This window comes from Mesocricetus auratus, unplaced genomic scaffold, assembly GCF_017639785.1.
Source record: "Mesocricetus auratus isolate SY011 unplaced genomic scaffold, BCM_Maur_2.0 Super-Scaffold_100048, whole genome shotgun sequence".
NCBI lineage: Eukaryota > Metazoa > Chordata > Mammalia > Rodentia > Cricetidae > Mesocricetus > Mesocricetus auratus.
Window position 1 is genome coordinate 5,669,379 of NW_024429225.1, and position 16,517 is coordinate 5,685,895.

Below are 16,517 nucleotides of genomic sequence, written 5' to 3' on the forward strand. Positions count from 1 at the left end.
AAATGACGTGTTTCAGAAGTGACATTTTGACTTGCAGAAGCCAGGCAATCTGGACAAGGAAAGAGTTTCTATAAATCCCACATGTTTTCTCTGTTTCATTTTAAACGCAGCATCTGTAGCATATACCTGCCAAGGAGAGTCATATTTTTATTTTCACCAATAATTCTAGGGAACCGGCTATTGCCCAGATCCAACAACTTGGATTCTTCACTAACTTTTTCTATTCAATTGGGCCATTCTTTCCGAACTCGAAAAGATTTGATGTAGAAGAAAATATCTCTTTGGCACCACCACATAGAACTGCGTACATGTGCTATTTCCAAAAGGCAGCCTCCTTGAAGAACGGATGGAAATTTAATGGCAGCTTTAATTTTAAGACGCTTACAATATTACACCAGCCAAAAAGAATTCAGCACCAGCTGTGCGTCTGAGAAACCAAGGGACTGATTAAGTCTGTCACATGGACAGCTTCTAACTCTGAGAGCTAGGTGTGTAACCAGCGTTCAGCAAGCCTGCTCCAATGCAGACAACTTCAAAGATGGGGGCGGTGGTAGAGGAGGCAGTGCAGAACATAGCTGGAGGTGGAGGAGAATAAACTGCTTCGAGGAAGCAGAGGTTAGCACTCCCCTACCTAAGACACTGAGATTTGCTGAACACCAAGATATTTTGAGGAGTATTGACAGTGACCTGATGTTTCTTTTCAGTTTGGAGGAAATCCGTATGCAAAAGGCAGATAAAATAAGTAGGACAAATGAATGGTGTTTCTATTTTAAAAAGGAGACGACATCAAATGCAAATAGGACACATCCTGTCTACGAGGACCTTTAGCCAATTGCTTCATGCATGTGGCTGCAGGAAGGTTTGAGTATCATCCAATGGACACAGATGGGATGATTTAGGGGACAAACAACTCTTATTTTGTTACCTCTGAGCATACCTCTTGGACATAAGTACCTTTATAAAATTATATTTTTGATATAGATATAAAAGCCTTAAACATGCATCGGGAAATCCTACAAAAAGAATTTCTTGATTAATACCCAGGATTTTTAAACTTAAACATGCTACTGATTCATTTTCTTTGCAGATCTGTTATCTTATAGGATCTTAATAATAACAACTTGCAGTCATGGGACTTTTAAGATTTTTGTTAAGATAACATTTCTCACCTGTTTTGAAATAGCAGCTCCTAGGTCCAATTCCTTTTCTTCCTCCCTCCCTCCCTCCCTCCCTCCCTCCCTCCCTCCCTCCCTCCCTCCCTCCCTCCCTCCCTTCCTTCCTTCCTTCTTCTTCCTCCCTCCCTCGATCCCTCCCTGCTCCCTTCCTCACCCTCTCCTTCCCTCCTTCCCACCTCCCTTTTCTTTTGCACACATATTGTTAGTCTACTATAGAGAGTCATCCTGGAGTGCTTTAAGTACCAGGGCACACACACACTTGAGATGCTTTAAATTCCTTCCTGCTTGTGCTAAGTGTTCACTCCAGTGCATGTCTCTCCTGAGTGGACTCCTGGGAATTTTAGAGACAAGTTTGTGTCTCCACCATCCAGGAAGGTATATAATTTCATCATATTCATATTTTTATGCTAACATTGCTCTTGGTTTGTAGGTATTTACCTACCTTGTTTTCTCTTTAAAAATTTAAAAGCATTTTAATATCAAATTTTAAAATCTTAATTTTAGTTTTCAACCATACTGTGAAAGTCACTTCCATTTTTTATGATTTACTTATGTATGTTTTGTGTGTCTCTGCATAAGTTCATGTGCACCATGTATATGCATGCAGGTGCCCTCAGAGGCCAGAAAAGGGCGTCTGACCCCCCCTGGAACTGGAGTTATGGGTCATTGTCAACCACCCAGTATGGGTGCTGGGAATTGAACCCAGGTCCTCTGCAAGAGCAGTATGGTCTTTACTGCTGTGTCATCTCTCCAGCCTTCATTTAAAAGTATTTATCAAAGCCAGTAGGAGGAAGATACATGAAAGAAAATGTGCGGTTATTTTGACACTATGGCTAACTCAGACAGACGAGCACAAGCTTTTTTTCAGCCTTTTTGCAGGGGTGACACAGAGTTGTCAGGAGGATTCCGCAGAATGTGGAATTACAAATATTATTATAAATAATTAACTGATCCAGGTCTTAATGAGGATAATTATTTCTGTGTTTCTTTATCCCTTTCGGGTATGCAATAATTACATCAGTCCTTTGCCAAGTAGCATTTAAATGTTGTTATTGGTTGAAACAAAATGCAAAGCTTTGCTCTTATTTGATATGTCCAAAAGCAAAGAAAGATAGGGGGAAGGTAACACCCAGGTGGATTTTTTGAGAGTTCCAAATGATGCCCTAAATAACTGTTTTGGAGCTCAGTTACATGCAGGTGGTAAGATTTATGCTACAAATGCCTGAAATACTTGCTCTCTGGAGAGGAGATTACTGAGTCCTAGTGAGCAGGAGTGCTCAGTGCCAATACTAACCATTAGCTTTTGGCTCTGAGCCATGACTGTCTACTCTGCAGTGGATTCCGCCACCAAGGGGAAGGTCATTAAGGGCTGTTCTCTAGTCTCGTTAGTATGCTCCAACGTAATTAACAGAACTTGTTCACCAGATGGTTCCCTTCCTGTCAGCAAGTGCCTCCAGCTTAATGGGCGATGCAGGGTTCTTTAAGTGGGTGAGGTGGGAAGTGAATTTAAACTATATCATCTTTGATCCTCCCACTTCTAATTAGTTCTAAAGGTTTTAGATAGTAATGTAAAGAGGCCAAGGGAATGAAATCATTCTAAACAAAGACTCACAGGAGTCCAACAGGAGCTTAGACATACCAGGGAGTGTTTATTCCTCTCTGCTAAGTCTCCATCTAGCCCAGAGAAAGGGCAGAGATGTCGTCAGCCTACCACTGAGAAACTTGTAGAGCCTTGGGGCTGAGATGGATAAAAAATGATGACGAAATCCAGTAAGTGCTTATTGAGTTCCCACTGGGTTTCAGCAATTGCTCTGGGTTCTGGTAAAAAGACAGTGGCCCCTCTGCCCCAGAGTTCAGAGAGTCACAGGGGATTTGGACATGAAGCCACGCAGCCATTCAACGTAGAGTGGAGTCTTGCAAATGCTATACTAGACGCTTGGTTCTCAGCCTGTCATTCATATTTCTACATCGAGGTCAGGAGTGTCCCGTCTTTCACGTGATGCTGGGTACAAGACAGGACTGCTCCAGCCAATCTTATCTGTCTAACTCTTCTCACCAATGTCTGTTTTAATAGTTGGACATGTGAACCACTTCTAGCTAGTCAACTTGGAGGACTGAGTGAGATCTTGGTTGAACCTGCAGTACACACTTTTTTTTTTTGCTCCAAGAAACCAGTAACTGATACAGTCCTCTTTTTACACAAGGTTGTGATCAGACTAGAACCACCTAATTAAATGGTAAAAATAATATCCACAAAGCTAAGCCAATGGGTTTCTCTATCAGGTGGTTACATTTAGGAAATGCTGACATAATAAGGAAAGTAACAGGACTGTTTCATTCACAGCCAGTCTTTCAGTGATTCCTGTAAAATCCTTATAAATCACACAAGGAACGTGGGGACACTGAGGCTCAGAGGGACTGGTGTGATGAACCTGAGGACATCTGCTAGGTTCTGAAGTCAAGGTCTCCCCTAAACACATCTTGTTTCGTTCTTGAAGTTGAACTAGAAAACCTCAACGTCAAGGCCCAGGATACAGTGCAATCAAAAATATTAACTTTGCTGTCGCGACCGCCTCGGCCAGCAAGGAAGATGCAACGCTCGGACTCTTCTTTAAGCAGTTTATTCAGGAACCTTGAACAATATTCTGACCCTGGGGAGTGCCGGCACACAACTTAAAAACCCTTGGGCGGCCAACCCCAGTATGCCATGTGGAACATGCAGATAGGTCCACGTACGCGGAAGCAAGCCTGAAATCCAGGCTTAACCAAATACAGGTGGGGCTCTTAAGGAGTTGTTTATCACAGAGAGCACTTGCTGTCGGGCTAGCAGAAGGCGGAAGCCAGCACCATCTTAAGGGTGAGGCACTTCGAAGCTCTCTACACTTTGCATCTTCTCAACAATTACCCTGGAATTTTAAACTCATTTTTTCTATATGGAGAAATGATTGAAGTCATGCAAGGCTTCTAGTGGGCTAAAATATTAAATATCCAAGGAAGGTGTTAGTGTTGAGAGATTGTTTGGCAGGGTGTTTGGGGAAACAAGATGAAATGGTCTAGTGCTATGGGCTGCATGCTAGTTCTCCACTCAGAAAAGGCTTTGAAGGTAGTGAATGATCTAGAAGAATGTGGCATGCACATTAGCCAGGGTAGTTATTGGCCTAGTTGTCATGTATTAAAGCTCAGATTTGAAGACAATTTCACCCACTCACTGAACTTGAGACCTCTCTGTCTAAAAGAGGCAAAAACCCAACTTACTGTATCGGTTCCCATAATTCAGTTAGCAACTCTGCCATCAGGTATGGTGTGGGTCAAGAATCAATTCTTGCCACTTTGTTCTATCTATAGGCTCTCCTTTCTCGGCAGTCGCCCAATACTGACTCTAAGTGGTGGTCTCAAAATTTAGGTTTCCTTCTTCATATAATTATGTTCATTGGAGATACAGTTTACTTCTTGGACAGCTCAAATGAAGTCTAGAAACGAATTCCACTAGCTTGGACTATATTTTTGTAGTAGATTAGGTTATTTCTCTGTTGTAATTCTGTAGTCTCTTACAGCAGCATTATGAATTACTTTCTTGCTGTGACTCAGTAGACATTGTACCCTCCTTGCCTTGGTTATTGGCTTGACTATATGACTCACAGGTGAGTGACATACTAGAAAACATTATGTAAAAGGCTGTACACGCAGTTGAGTTTTCCCTCTTGCTACAACCCCTGCTATCACCCAATTATATGATAAAAATAACATCCACAAAGCTAAGCCAATGGGTTTCTCTATCAACTGGTTACATTTAGGAAATGAAGAACATGTCTTGTATAAAAGATTGTGTAAACAAGAAAAAAGATATGTGACATGATCTTGGATCATGATCTTAGTACTGGGCTGGAGTTGGCATCATTCAAGGGAACCTTAATTAGTCCATTTTTCAGCCAACTTCAGAAATGGATCAGTGAAATGCTTGTTGTTGTAAGCCCCTGAGTTTTGGAACCACTTGTTAACTAGCATTATTATGACAGTGGCTAACTAATATCGTTAGTAGCCTACTCTGCTAGTTCAGACATTAACACTCAGGCAGACGGTGAGAATGTGATCAGATAATGCTAGGCCATGAGCTCTCCTCCTCGAGCTCCCAGGTTGAATCTGGATAGTTTTAGGGGCAAAGGCTGAAAGGAGGAACACATAATAGCAATAACCAAACCCCGTTACCAGAAGTTTCGATGAATGAGAAATAACAGGTGTCTGGCGCATCTATGGTGACTCAAAAGCTATATTTAGAGTCATGGTGGATTGTGTCAAGATGCCACACTGTGTATTCTGAGCCATCAGATGTAACTGACAACCCAATAGCAAACCACTGGTCACTGTAGGGGAGATAGTAATAAGAGGGAAACTCAAACGTATAGTGCCTTGTATTGAAACCAAGGACAGAGGAGATTACAGATTTGGGTTCCATTTGTCTTCACTGGGGGCACACTTGACACATTGGGTTTGGTCCTGAGAATCTCATTCTAAGGGGCAGCACATTATCGAATTAAAACTTGCCAAAATCGATCCAGAAGTTTTAAAAAGAAAGAGCTCGTGTCTGAATGGCAAAACACACATGAAGAGAATGAAATCAGGGTAGGTCCACAAAAGGAGTGGAGACAATTATTTCCCACAGCCTAAGGGCTGATGTGTGGACGAGCTAGTGGACCCAGGGCACATTCCTCCTGCAGGTACACACGTGACACACACAGAAACATGTCTCAGAAAGCATATGGACTTCAGAGCTGGGAAGAGACGCAGTTGAAAGCATGCTCTGCCGGTTAGCCTCACGCTCTTGGTAACAGCGTTGCTTCCCGTGGACAGCAGCACCCTTGTGACTTTTCATGTCCGTGTCCTTCTGTTGTTACATCTGTGCAAACAACAGAAACAGGCTTGCTGGAGAGCTCCAAGAAGGGATGCAAGTGAAGCCTGGCCTTTTGTGGGATTCAACAATGCTATTTCATTTCCATGTTAGTAATGGCGTTATTAGTGTGACTAGTTAGTACCAATGGGTGGAGTTCATGTGACCCCAGTTTTAGTAAAGAATAGGAAAATACCAATTTTATTCTGCGCAAAAAAAGAAATAGAATGGATTTATGAAAGACAAAGTAAGTCCCTTGTCCTAGGGACTGTCCCAGGTGACAGTCATAGGGAATGGAACAGAAAGCACTTCCTGGGACCACGGGAAGCATGCATTACGTAGATATCTGGGAAAATCCTGAGATCCTACAATTATTGTACATGGAGCCAGCTTCATTCATACAGGTACCTAGTGACTGGACATGAAGGCTGTTATTCACCAGCATCTGCATGTTGGGCCCATCCTATTACAGCAAAAACATCTATTTAGTGATAACACTACATGGTCACTCTAGTTATAACTCGGATTGTAATTCATCAACTAGAAGGCACAGACACTCTTGCTGCTTGTGAAACGTGTGTTTCCTCCTACAGTTGGTGCCTCCGTTCGCTTTCAATCAGTTGCCAATCCCTTTTGATCCTATGTACCAAATTCCTCCCAATCTGCCCCTTCTTTTAAGTCTTACTGCTTTAGTTCAGGCTCTTGTTACCTCTTGCCTGGAGCATTGTAAAATCCTCCCAACATCCCAGGCTCGTTCTTTTATCCATAAAGCCCACTGCCTCTGGTGTTGACTTTTAAAGCCTGCCACTCATCTTGCCGATTCTTTTTATTCACCTAGAGAAAAATGAAGTTTTACTGTGCGCCTTACTGTATCACAAAAACCAGATGGAAGGATTTTCATTGAAAGGGAATGACATGTTTAGGATTGTAGGATTTAAAATACCATATTATGTAGGCTGTCTAAAGGTCCCCTGTAGACACCAAGGCAGGCTTCTCAGCGGTATAGACCACTGACCCTCAGATTATCTGGGAAGAAAGCTTGATAGCTACATGGCTCCCACATAGAAGAGACACAGCTAACAATGTCAGCCATTCGGAAACAGGATGACTTCCAGGCCGGATCAAAAGGCATGTCCGGGGAAGGGGGGCCCTGAAGTGCAGGTGCTCATTTGCAGCACGAGTGGATTATCTGTGGAATTGCGTTTCTCAAGGGCAACTTCATCTAGTGCTTCCACCTGAGGTGGAACTACCGACTTCTCAGATCTGCCATGGGTGGTCTGCTATACTGTGCTCAGAAACACGGTACAGCCACCTGTGCCTCTATTCCCTGGCTCCAGCTGGGGCTCAGGTGTCCTCACTTGAAGCATCGTGTGATCTCAGGTGGTGGCCCACCATCTCTTATCATGGAAATGTTCCTCCTTAGAGCTCGGCTCAAAAGTCACTTCTTCCTTTAGGACTTTGCCAACACTCCCAGAGCTGTTCACTTCCCGATAGTGCTTTTCACTGTGTACTGAGTGCGTGTACACGTGTGTGTGTGTGTGTGTGTGTGTGTGTGTGTGTGTGTGTGTGTGTGTGTAGGCTCATGAGTGCTTTAATCTGCTATGTCCTGAAGAGGAGGAACAATGTCTTACCTTAGGAACCTTCACTAAAGCTTTGCTCATATAGATTATGAATAAATGTCTGTTAGATGAGACATATTTTAAAAGAGGACCATAACTGAACCACTTTTTCATCACAAAGAATTGAAGTATCTGCAGAAGAATCATAAACGCTGCACTGCGCCATTATCTAACCAGGATGGGAGAACACCCCTCCTTGCTGTTCGAGAAGTTGTTCATTTTGCAATTAACAAGTGGCTTAGAAGCCGCATCAACTGTTTTAGTTTTTTAGAGTTCAGAAGTCTGTAAAAAGCTGTGGAATGTCAGAGAACACCAGGCAAAGGACTAATCCTAATTCTTACATTCCTAAATTTGCCTCTAACATGTGGGCTATGTGGAATGTGGGCCTGGAGGAACAGCTCAAACGCTCTCCTATTGGGGCAATAGTCTCTAGAGAGTATCAAATCTTCAGCGAAGTTATTGGCCTCAATCGAAGCGATTTTGAATTACCTGATGGGTTCCAGTCAGTGGGATATCAGATTGCTTCCTGTGGAGTATGCAGGTTTAAACCATCAACCACAAGGACCTATCTTTGAAGCATAAAACATTTGGACATTAAACCTTCCTTCTGGCATCATGCCTAAGGCCAGAGATCTGCACTTTCAGCAGATGTCACCTGGGACTTCTCAGCACACATGGCCTGAGAGTTACTCAACTTCCAAGCTCGCAGCTATGCCGGAAAGAACTGGTTGGAATCTGTTGGAAGATAAGTAGAAGCACAGTAACTAAGTAGCCAGTGAGAAACTCCCCCTTTTCAGTAGACAGACTCATGCCAGGATTATGGGGAAGCCATTTGAACCCCTCCACGTGGAATGCAGGGGGAATCTAGATGGTACAAATATAGAGGGCCTGTTTCCATGAACACACCCAAATCAGACACCAGGAGAATGTCAAGGGCACAGAATTCAAAGGGCTGTGGTTATGTTGGTTAAATTTCAACACAGAATCTCCAGGCAAAATTTCTCAGGCAATCCGACCCCCAATTTGGACCAGACACAATGAAAGAGAAAAGATAATTAAGGTGAACATTTAGCAATTAAAGAATTATGGGAATGCATGATGAAGCCATCTTTGACCCCTGTAAAGGGAGTGGTCCAGGAACTGCATGTGCTTTCTTGGAGGAGTGTGAACTAGGAGCGTGAGAGGGAGTGCTGTGGGGGTCAGTGGCCAAGACAGAGTGCCTGCGGGGATTTCTCAGAGGAGTCAGAGGATGCTCTGTGTGTGGATGAAATCATGCCCACCTGTGGTCCCTGCCTAGACTGAGTGTGACCATGTTTCACTCTTTGGGTACCAAGAAGGTTCTCAGAATGACTCTAGGGATTTGACCCAACACTGTCATTTACAGAAAGGCACCCAGGTGCTGGGTTTATAGAGTGATCTTGAAATCTAAGTCAGTTGCACTTTATTTATTCATTTGTCTGTTTTTGTTTGTTTATTTATTTATTTATTCAGTTACTTATTTTGTCCTAATGTCTGTGTACCACTTCCTCCCAGACACAGGGCACTTTAGTGAGGAAGCTTATATTTCACACAAAGGAAAAGAGGGCAGAAGATTCTAAACTTGCCACAAGCAGGAAGGTACTCATGTTATCCTTAAAACAGCATGGTGAGCCCAGGTATTAACAATGTGTTTTGAAATTAAATTGTAAAAAGAGTAGACTTATGTTGCTCTCACAACAAAATATGGTAAGTTAATCATTAACTAGCTTAATATGATCTTTCTATAGTTTGTGCCTATACCAAATATCACATGGTACTTCATGAGTAAATATAATTGCTTATACATTTAAAAAAGGCAATGCCTTTTTTTTTCAAAGTAGGCAAGGGATCTAGTCAATGTTCTTTCATTCCAAAGTGAAGCCTTCCTGGTTCCCATCCAAACCCGGTCCTGAATGAGCTTCGCGAGATCATCAAGAACACACTCTTCCTTGTTCTTTAGATTGCCTCCACTTCTCAGAGCCCCAGTTATTGGGGCAGGAGAAAGGGTGGGACTAGAAAATGACAACAGAGAATACAAGTGGGGCCTTCTTACCCCCTTTCCCAAGAACAAAATACCATGCAGGAACTGAAAGTGTAGGCCAGAGACAATCATGGAAGGAGTTTAACTCCCCTGTCTCCAACATTACCTTGGCCAAGCTCACACTATAGGAAGCTATAGAAAGGATAGAGCCCATCATCAATCTAGACAACCAGGGGCTTGGGCCATGGCTATCACAGGGCAAGGGAAACGGGCTGAGAACAACTCTAGTTAACAATGAAGTTGTTGTTGCACCTTGGTTGTGCAGGATGGAGGTTGGATAGGAGGTTTGGGAATTGGAGATGGCATGCTCTTACAGAATGCTTGTGAAGATTGTTTTCTCTGAATCTTTATGCTAAAGCAGTAGAGAAAACATCTCAGTCTATCTTAGAAAAAAAGATTTACCTTTAACTTACATACTAGAGGAAGGGAGTAGGGGTTGGCTTTGAGTTTGGCAGATCCAGAAGTTCAATGATATCATCAAGGACTTTGGGTCTTTTCATCTTCTATACTTTTGTCTTCATTGTCAGTTTAATCATAAGGCAACTCCTCTTGGGGCCATGGGATGGCTGCCAGTAGCAATCCACAGGGGAGTGTCTGCTTTCGTGGTGTTTCTCTCTCTTCAGAGTGCAAGAGTGCTTCCTCAGAAGCCTCTAGAAAATCTCCTTGGTCACACATGCACATTTCTGAACCAGTCACTGTCAATAGGGCCGGATAACCTTTTATATCCATCAGCAGGCCATTTTCCCCACCAACCTTGGTTTTGTTCCCTGTGACCTGAATATCTGTGTCCTCCCCAAATTCATAGACTAAAGCCTGATGAGCAGGGTGATGGTATGAAGAGGTAGGATCATTGAGATATCCCACCTAAGAAATTTGGGGGTGGGGAAAACTTGGGCAGGTGGGGGGTAGGTGGGTGGGGTGGGGGTGTCTATGTCCATGTACGTGCCTAAAAAGCTTGGGAGTCTCAAATGATCTTCTCAATGGAAACAAAGTCCCGGTGGAAAAAGGCCCAGGGGAGCTTGCTTGGCCCTTCTATCACGTGAAGATTGAGCAAGAAGGCACCGTCAGTGCCACAAAGGTGTGTCACCACACACTCCATCTATCCAGACCTTGATCATCAACTTCCACGCACGAGACAGTATTGCTGTTTTAGGCCACCCGGTTTGTGATATTTCTGTCTTATCAGCACAAAGAGAAGAAGACACTATTCAGAGGAAGAGGAGTGGAATGGATGTCACCTGACCAACCACGGCGTTCAGCAGCCCCTCCACTGCTCTTATTATGGTTGCTTTTGGGGAATGTCGGCAAGTAGCTTTGAATTAGATGAGACTACATTGGGAACTGAGTTTCTCGTCGACAGAACTGCATCCAGAAAGTCACTGTGGCTAGCAGCCAGAGGCACTGCATTCTTTGTTCTTAGATTTTGCCCCTTGTACTTGTGCAAGCCTTGAGTGTTCTCTATGCCACGTGTATTTAATCCCCTCCTTCCTCTTGCTCCAAGGAGGTGTTTTAAGATTAAGTAAGATGTATGTCAAAATACTCTCTAGCCTCTTGGAAGACAGAAACATGCTATCTACTGTTATTTCATAGCATTTTGTAACAAGATGGGAATTTTCCAAGTACATGAAAATCTGCTCTTGTTGAGATAAAAATCTCCTGCTTATGACAGGTGACCAAGAGTACTGCTTTTTGAGCTAAGCCAACAAAATAATGCAACTGTAGGCAGCATGTGGGGAACCACCCATGTCTCTGAGTTGGTAATTGGCCTGTCTGGCCTGGGGTTGAACCTCCCTTTTGATTTACTGAGGGCTCACTTAGAACCTCATTCTTTGGCTCCTCTGTTCCTGGGGGATTTGGGCTTGTTGGAGAAGCAGTATCAGAAAACACAGCACTTGTATTCAGCTCATCAAACAGCCGACTCTGTCCTGGGGGCCAGAATATGCTGGTCTGTTACTGTGGCCGTGTTCCAGCCTTTCTCATAGCAGCTGTTTTCAAACACATTCTTGGGCTCATACTTACAGTGTGATGTTAATCCATTTGTTCACTCAGTGATCTGCTGATGTGTAATCTTGATCACTATCAAAACCCTACATATTTAGTAGGCTCTGGTCCAGGAATAGCATTGGGAGCTCTGCCTTGCTCAGAAGGAATTACTCAGATGTGTTGCCTCTGGGTGTGTGATCTTCAGAGACCCAGGGGAACTCACCCTGTACACTGTACTCTCATTGCTACATATGGCACCTGCAGCTATACTTTAAAACACACTTCATTATACTGATGTTTCACCACACTAGCACAAACCACCGCCTGTACTGCGGCCTCTAGCTGCCCCAGTAAGTCCTTAGCAGAGGAAAACCTAGACGCACTCTTAGGAAAGCCTAAGTTCAACAATAAGAAGTCCAGTATGGGGGCCCAAATCTGCATCCTGCCCTTCGCACGCCCAGCATCTGTGTTCAGAATAAACTTGTCTTTCCTCCCTTCTGCCTGTTGTGTCATGGTCATGAGTGTACATTTTTGTCACCTGTCAATTGCCAGGTTAATGACAGCCAAGATACTAAGAGGGAGAAAAGAGACAAGAATAGTTAAATGTCTTGAAAATTGTCTTAGTTACTGTCCCATTGCTATGAAGAAACATCATGACCAGAACAACTTACAGAAGAAAGCACCTAACTGGGGAACTTGCTTACGGTTTTAGAAGGCTAGTCCATCATGACCATGGTGGGGAACATGGTGGCAGGCATGGAGAAGTGCCTGAGAACTACTTTATATCCTGATAAGTCTACAACAGGTGGGGGGTGTGGTGCTTGGCATGGGCCTTTGAAATCTCAAAGCCCACTCCCAGTGATACACCTCCTTCAACAAGGCCACACCTCCTAATCCTTCTCAAACAGTTCCTCTAACTAGTGACCAAGCATTCAAACATACAAGCCTATGGGGCCCATTCTCATTTAAACCACTCCTACAATAAAAGCTCACACATAATTAGCAAGGCAAAATGAGGTAGATGTTAGAGGCCGCATCTCTGGTTACTGATTACAAAGCCATAGCTGGCATTTCTGGTTTCCTCATCCTGTTACTAATTCCATATTTCTTTTACTTTCAGGCAACCGATTTCTCACTGTGTTAATCTATTCCTTGATATTGCAAACTTCTGTGAGTTTGTTGGTCTTCCTTATTTAGAGTTGTAATCTCCATTAAGTGTTCTAATATTTGGATACTTATTCTGTTTCTTTCTTAAATATTAAAATTCACTAGGGATGACATCTGGACCTGGAGTTTTCTCCAGGAAAACGTTTAGCTAACAGACTCAGTTTCTTCAATGCATGCAAAACTATTTATATTTGTTAAATTCTGCTTAAATTGAGTAAGATAAATTTTCCTCCTAAGAAACTACATCCTTAAACAAACAAACTTTATGATTAGTTGTCCTGGTTGCTTATAATAGCACTGCTATCTTTCCAATGTCTATAGTATCTGTGCAATAGGATACTAGGGGGGTCACAAGCCTTACTTAGTGAAAGAAAGCTCAGGCTTTGGTACACTGTACTTCCTTTATTACTTGCTTAAAAACATTTCCTAATATACACCAAAAATTCTTTCATTTACAGATAATTTGTAAGTATACTGTTTAATTTACAAACATGTTACTGACACACAACAATATTCCAATATGGACCAAGGATATATTCTATTGATTTCAATATTTCAAAATATTTCCAAGACTTATTTTATGATCCAGAATGGTTAAATTGGATGCATGTGTGATGTGTTTTTGAGAACTAATCTTTGGAGGGCAATGGTCAATGGCTGTGAATTCTGTGAGTTTTTTAGACCTTCTGCTCATGACAGTTTCACAGTCAGATTTCTTGGTTCCTGGGGGAGTTGTACCAACTATCCTGTAGTGACTATGATGATGTGTGCCTCTTCTTTGCTCTTTGGACATATTCCTTAGCATATTTTGAAGCTGTGCTCTTTGGTGCAAAAGTTAGAATAATTATGTCTTCCTTATGGATAAATTATTTTATACAGAAAATAATTTCTTCTGCATCTCTTTAATCCTCACTCACATTTTTAGACAACTCCGTTTTGTAAGTTTTCTATTGATGACAGCACTGCATCTTTGTTTTGTTCAACTTTTCTTTCCTTATATTTCAGATATATTTTTGAAAGTAGTTCATGCTTGAGTTTTATTAATTTAGTATAGTCCTAATATGCCAAAGATGGTAATACAATTTAAATATTAAGATTTTAAATAGCTCACACATTGTCTCTGAAATTCTCCTCTATTTAAATTACCTATTGAGCAACTCAAGGCAGATATTGCCAATTTATTTACAGTTAGTATGTTAAAAACTGAAATCAACATCCTGTTTAATAAAATCTATTCCTTGTACCCTTTTCCCTCAGAAAATTATACCATTATGCCATTATACAGCAATTAAAATTTAAGACATCAACGAAATTTTTCTCTTATCCTTAACATGAAAGTAATCAAAGCACAGTCGTGCCTTCTAATCACTCCTCATGGTACTCTCTCCTCTTTGTCACTGCTTCCTTAATTCACATCCTCCTTGTATCTTATTCGGCCTCCATCGCTACCACGACCTACCCAAGTCTCTGCTGTATAACTGGCCACGGTGACCTTTATAAACGTGGTCATGCATCCCTCTTGATTCGCTGATGTTGTGGCTTCCCAGTTCTCACATGATAAAGCTTCTTAGTTTTAAGATGAAGAAGTTACCCTGATGCCTTTGGGTCCTCTTTTCTGCTTCTTACCATGTCTAAGCTCACATTCTTCATCCCGGTAATTCTAAACCATATAGATCTTTAATGTAGATCTCTGTTACCACAAGCAAAAATGTTCTTTCTACTGTGTATGCTGGCTTAGCCACCCTTAGAGACATAGCTGAGGCACACGTATTTTTCCAAGGAAGCTTTGAATACCCATGCATACTTCTCACTGTACACAGATATCTACTCACACATTTATGGCCCCCATAAGCCCTGGAAACACACCCTTTACTAGACTGGCAATGACTTGAAAGCATGTGTCATGCCTTGCTTATATTTAATATATAATCTAAACAGTGTTTAGTGCAGATGATACTTCTGAATAAATGGGTAAATAATAAGCAAATGAATAAAGCATTCTTAATTTCCTCTGATCTAGATAATGTCTTTTTATAGTAGTATACTTAAGATATTACCTAATTCTCTTCCTTGTTCCCTCTCTCCCTCTTCCTCCCTCCCTCCCTCCCTCCCTCCCTCTCTTTCTCTTTCTTTCTCTCACAGAGTTTTTTAGGATCCTAGAATCCTGTATCAGGACATAGGTTGATATTTCTTTGCAAACCTATAAATTTCTCTAATTAAACTAACCCCTGAGTCTGAAATGGTAAAATCGTGTCTTAGAAAAAAGCCTAGAGTTAGGTCTGGGATGTGTTCAGGACCCCAATCACTGTATAGTGCTTCATAAAAGGAGACTAAGATCACAACATGCAGGTTTGCTTAAAACTCTTTAGGTCCTCGTGTAAATGACAGAACAAAGCACAGTAAATTTCTGTTCTCATCAGACATGTTTGAGACCAAAGTTGTCAGCTACAGATGGAAATCTTTTTTAGTTTTTTTTTTTTTTGGTTTTTCGAGACAGGGTTTCTCTGCATTGTTTTGGAGGCTGTCCTGGAACTCGCTCTGTAGATCAGGCTGGCCTTGAACTAACAGAGATCCACCTGCCTCTGCCTCCCGAGTGCTGGGATTAAAGGCGTGTGCCACCAATGCCCGGCGATGGCAATCATTTCTAAAAGTTACCTTCAAAGATGAGTCCTAAGGTATCCATTGGGATTTCTCTGCCTCAGTTTGCTGGGTAGATTGGAAATTAAGAGAATGGGAGACAAGAAACCATGCACTCTAAGCATTCCAGGAAAGCTGAGCTCTGTCTCTTGTCTGACTAATTCTACAGAGCTGTGAAGACGTGTTGATTTTGAGAACAGTGTTCATTGTGTTCAAGCACTGATTGCCCCCAACACATACCCACAGTCCTGGGGGATGGTGGTAGAGATGGGTAACTTATCTTTAGTTTTTAAATATCCTCATCCCTGATCATGGTTGCAAAAATAAGGATTCATTGTAGCATATGCTCCAAAGACTGATACACACTTACGTTGGGGAGCTGAAGTCCATTTTGATCTGATGGTGGCCACTGGACAAAGACAGTCCGCATGGTCTCACCATTTGCTCAGCACATGAGTTCATCTGTAATAAAAGATGCATGATAAATGTGACCCTTCAGTGAAAAGTGATGTTAGGGATAAAAACATATCCTTGACCCTTAAGGAAGCTTCAAGGTTAGTTAGTGACTTCAGTTTACTCAACCCCTGGAAGTTCACACAGAGACAGAAAGAAGTCATGAGGCCTGAGAGCCTCTTGGGCAGATAGAAGCAGGAGAGAGGAAGTTGTAATTAAGCTTCCTTTGCCATCAACTACTCCCCAGATAGACCATGCACACTACCAGAATGTGTCTCAACTCTGGGCACTACAAAGGCACACAAAGCTCTCTTTTTATCTCTCTCTGTCTCTTGTATGCACACTTTAGGAACTTGGTTTAAATCATCAGAAAGGTAGAAGAGTGAAAGATTCAAGCTTTGGCTTAAGACTTACTAGTGGAACTTGTAAATTAAGCAGAGGAAATGCTTGAGCTTGGGCACTCGGCCTTCAGAGTTCTGTTATCCTCCAGCATCATGTTCTCTTCTCTTAGCTGCCGTTCATTGCTTTGGAGTAACCTA